The sequence below is a fragment of the Leucopleurus acutus genome, assembly GCF_964270905.1.
Source record: "Leucopleurus acutus genome assembly, chromosome: 2".
Taxonomy (NCBI): Eukaryota; Metazoa; Chordata; class Mammalia; order Artiodactyla; family Delphinidae; genus Leucopleurus; species Leucopleurus acutus.
In genome coordinates, this window is record NC_139143.1 from 112224693 (window position 1) to 112229869 (window position 5177).

The 5177-nt window shown below is 37.4% G+C and overlaps 1 pseudogene across 1 annotated transcript; it reads left to right on the forward strand.

The window, feature by feature from the left end:
• The first annotated feature begins 2916 nt into the window (after nucleotides 1–2916).
• Nucleotides 2917–4860, forward strand: LOC309974417 (putative RNA-binding protein Luc7-like 2; annotated as a pseudogene). Its single transcript has 3 exons — nucleotides 2917–3164; nucleotides 3281–3458; nucleotides 3628–4860. The product of its transcript is annotated as a putative RNA-binding protein Luc7-like 2 (transcript).
• The last annotated feature ends 317 nt before the right edge of the window (nucleotides 4861–5177 follow it).

The following is a 5177-nucleotide window of genomic DNA, read 5'->3' on the forward strand; positions in this document are numbered from 1 at the left end:
CCAAACATTTAAAAACTAAATATCAAACGTCTGATTATCACATGAGTCAAAGAGGAAATCAAAAGGGAATTTAGAAAGTATTTTGAACTGATAAAAATAAAAATACACTTATCAAAATCTGTGGGATTCAGCAAACAGTGCTTAGAGGGAAATTTAGAGCACTGAATACCTATATTAGAAAAGAAGAAAAATCTTTATTACCCCAGCTTCCACCTTAAGAAACTAGAAAAGGAAGAAAAAAATTATACCTAAGATAAGGAGGAGAAAGGCAATAAAAAGATAAGACCAGAAATCAATGAAAGGAAAACAGAAATAATAAACCTCTAGCTAGATTTATGAGGCAACTTATGAAGTTGCCATAAGAATGAGAAAGGTGACATCACTACAGATGCTACAGATATCAAAGGATAATAAGGAAATTATGATTTTTATTTTTTATTATTTTTAATTGAACTATAGTTGATTTACAATGTTGTGTAATTTTATGTCAATAAATTCAACAACTTACAAGTGGATAAATTCATTGAAAGACACAATCCGCTAAACTTCACTCAAGAAGAAATAGATGACTTGAATTAGCCCTATATCTACTTAAGAGCTTGAACTTAAGCCTTCCCACAAAGAAAACTACTCCTGACTGGCTTCACTGGTAAATTCTACTAAATATTTATGGAAGAAATAATACAAATTCTATAAAAACTCTTCCAGATAAGTGCAGAGGAGGGAATACTTATCACATACTATGAAGCCAGTATTACCCTGATACCGAAACCAAAGAAAGACATTATAAGGAAACTGCTGACCAATATCCCTCATGAACATAGATGCAAAAATTCATAACAGTTTTAGTCAACCAAATCCAAAAATACATAAAAAGGATAATACATCATAACCAGGAGAGTTTTATTCCAGGAACACAAGCTTAGTTTAACATTTAAAAATTAACTGATATAATTCACCATACTGACAGACTAAAAACCAGAAAAACCATATGCTTATCTCAATAGATGCAGAAAAAGCATTTTTCCTGATAAAAATTCTAAGCAAACTAGTAATAGAAAAGACTTTCTTGACCTAATAAAGGATATTATAGAAAATCTACAGCTAACATCATACTTAACGGTGAAAACCTGAAAATTCTTTCCCCCTAAGATCAGTAACAAGGCATGCATGTGTGTTCTCACCATTTCTATTCAATATTGTACTGGCAGTTCTAGCCAATGCGATAAGTCAAGAAAAACAATTAAAGGTACACAGATTGGGAAGGAAGAAGAAAAACAAAAACTATATTTGCTGACATGATGATTATCTTTGTAGATAATCCTATGGATTCTACAAAAAGAATGTACTAGAACTAATAGGCAAATTTAGCATGAGTTCAGGATACATGGTCATAGTGCAAAAATCAATTGTATTTCCATATATAAGCAGTGAAAAAATAGAAATTAAAATTATAAAAGCAATACCATTTACAATAGCATAAAAATATGAAATAGAAATAAATTTGACAAAAGATGTACAATAACTATATAATGATAACTAGAAAACATTGGTGAAAGGAATTAAAGAAGACCTAGAAAGATGGAGAGATATATCATGTTCATGGAACAAAAGACCTGAGATTGTTAAAGCATCAATCCTCCTGAAATTGATTTACTATCCCAGTTAAAATCCCAACAGGTTTTAAAAAAATAAATTGATGACCTGATTCTGAAATTTCTATAGAAATGAAAAAGACTTAGAATAACTAAAACAACTTTGAAAAGAAAGCAGACAAAACCAGAAAACAAAAATAAAGTTGGAGTACTTACACTACTGGATATCAAAACTTATTATAAAACTACAGTAGTTAGGACAGTATGGTATTGATGTAAAGAGAGACAAATTAATATAACAGAATAGTCAAGAAAGAGTCGAAGTCATATAAGGTAACTTGATTTTCAACAAAGGTACCAAGGTAATTCAATGGGGGGAAAGAATAATCTTTTCAACAAATGGTGTTGGAACAATTGAGTAGCCATATGGAAAAGTATCAACCTTGATTCTGCATCCTACCAATTAAAAATTAACTCAATGTATCATTGACCAAAACATATAGAATTAAAACTATAAAATTTCTAGGTATAAATGTACAAGACAATGTTACTTACCTGGGCTTTGTCAAAGAGTTTTTTTTTTTTCTGTTTTGTTATATTCATTCATTTGTTTTAAATTTTAGAAGTTTTGTCAAAGATCTTTTTAAAATATGACACAAAAATCATAACTATAATAGAAAACATCAATAACATATTTCATCAAAATTTAAAACTTTTTCTCTTTGAAGGACACCGTTAAAAAATTAAAAGGCAAACTACAGACTGGGAAAGATATTTGCAAAATATATCTATGACACAATTCTTATATCTAAAATATGTAAAGAATTATTATAATTCAATAATAACAGAACAAACCAATTTAAAAGTAGGCAAAACATTTAAACAGACATTTCACCAAAGAAGATGTATGGATGGCAAATAAGCACATGAAAAGATGCTCAGCATCATTAATCATTAGATAATTCAAATTAAAACCACTTCAAATCAAAAGTGTGATACAATTACATATCTACTAGAATAGCTACAAGCAAAAAGCCTCATAATACCACAAGGATGTGGAGAACTGGAACTCTCATTGATTGCTGGTGGGAATGTAAAATGGTACAAACCACTTTGGAATACCCTTTGGCGGTGTCTTAAAAAAAGTTAAACATATGCATATGATATAATTCAGCTATTCCATTCCTAAATATTTACCTAAGAAATGAAAGCACATGTCCATAACAAGATGTACATGAATGTTCATAACAACTTTATTTGTAGTAGCCAAGAACTGGAAATATCCAACAAGTGACAAAATAAATAGTGTTATAGCTGTACAATGGAGTACTACGCAGAAATAAAAACAACAACAATAACAATTGACAGACCTAACAACATGGACAAATTCAGAATAATTTTGTTGAGTGAAAGAAATCAGACCCCAAAAAAGAAGTCATGTTGGCGGCGACGGTGGCGGCGAGCGGCGTCAGAGCTTGAAGGGGAACTGACGTCTTCTGGCGGGTGGCGGTGTTGGAGACGAGAGCTTGGTTGGCCAGTATTGCTTCTGTCCCAGGAACCCAACGGAGAGTGAGGGAACGAGGGTCGCTTTCAGGGGCTGCTGACTTCCACGTACGCGTCGTCGTGAGGAGCGCAGCCCGGACTCTCCTGCAACCCCTCCAGCTCCCTTTTCCCCACGCCTCGAGGCAGCGGTGGCAACCGAGACAGCGTCTCACCTTCCCCGACCCCTTCCCCTTGTCTCCCCCGCCCGAGAGGGTCCGGTCTGCGCCCCACCCCCGTCCGTCCGCCCGCTATGCCGCCGCCGTGTCTGCGCAGGCCCAGATGCGCGCGATGCTGGACCAGTTGATGGGCACCTCCCGGGACGTCTAAGAGGATTTACCAATGAACCCATGTTTACAAGTCCACGATATTATTTAGCTGAAATGACTGGATTTTCACTGCTGTGTTGGGCCAGAAGGCCCTGGTGGTGGCAACCGCCTGTGTGCCACTGAAAATCGTGCCAATGCCTGGCATACTGCATAAATGGAAGCAGGGTACCGCGAGATACTACTCATCAACGAATCAAATTCAGTGATGACAGAGTATGCAAGAGTCACCTTCTGAATTGTTGCCCCCATGATGTCCTGTCTGGAACTAGAATAGATCTTGGAGAATGTCTGAAAGTCCATGACCTGGCTTTAAGAGCAGATTATGAAATTGCACCCAAAGAACAAGATTTTTTCTTTGAACTCGATGCTATGGATCATCTGCAGTCATTCATTGCAGATTGTGATCGAAGAACAGAAGTGGCTAAGAAAAGATTAGCAGAAACTCAGGAAGAGATTAGTGCTGAAGTTGCAGCAAAGGCAGAACATGTTCATGAGTTAAATGAAATCGGTAAATTGTTGGCTAAGGTGGAACAGCTAGGAGCTGAAGGGAATGTGGAGGAATCCCAGAAAGTAATGGATGAAGTAGAGAAAGCACGCCAAAGAAAAGAGAAGCAGAGGAAGTTTATCGGAATTCTATGCCAGTTTCTGGAAGCTGGAAGCTTCCAGTTTCCAGCAGCAGAAACTTCGAGTCTGTGAAGTTTGCTCTGCCTATTTAGATCTTCATGATAATGACAGACGACTGGCTGATCATTTTGGGGGTAAACTGCACCTGGGTTTTATTGAAATAAGAGAGAAGCTTGAAGAATTAAAGAGAGTTGTAGCTAAGAAGCAGGAGAAAAGAAACCAGGAACGCCTGAGAAGAAGAGAAGAAAGGGAGAGAGAAGAAAGGGAGAAGCTGAGGAGGTCTCGATCACATAGCAAGAATCCTAAAAGATCCAGGTCCAGAGAGTATCGCAGACATAGGTCTCGCTCCATGTCACGGGAATGGAAAAGGAGAACTCGATCCAAATCCCGGGAGAAACGCCATCGCCACAGGTCCCGCTCCAGCAGCCGTAGTCGCAGCCGCAGCCACCAGAGAAGTGGGCACAGTTCTAGAGACAGGAGCAGAGAGCGATCCAGGAGGAGATCCTCAAAACAGAGATTCAGAGAACAAGACTTAGCATCACGTGACAGAGACAGGAATTCAAGAGACAGATCACCTCGTGACAGAGATCGAAAAGGTAAGAAGCGGTCCTATGAGAGCGCTAATGGCAGATCAGAAGACAGGAGGAGCTCTGAAGAGCGTGAAGCAGGGGAGATATAATTAGCTGTGTACATATCCTCAATCCTTAAGCTTCCTCTGGAGTTACATACTATTGTTTAGTTTACAGCTGTTCAGGGTGACACAGTGAGCAGTTCCAGACACCTATCCAGCTAGGCTAGGTGTATAGCATCTAACTTGATCTGAACTTGTTTTCTTTGATGAAGCCTAAAACTATATCCATAGTTTCTGGTGAACTTGTAATACACTTCTGAAAGTACAGTTTTATATAATAAGATGCTGATGTCTTTATTCTTTCTAGTAGGAGTGATAGTGAATGAATTGTGTTACTTGCTTTGGGATTTTTTTGAACATTTGTAAAATGCTGTCTTCCTTTCTCGTCCAAAAAAACAGCAACTTTGGGAATTTCTTTTTAATCCTTCTTCCTTTGACTCTGTATCCCCTGATACCTCT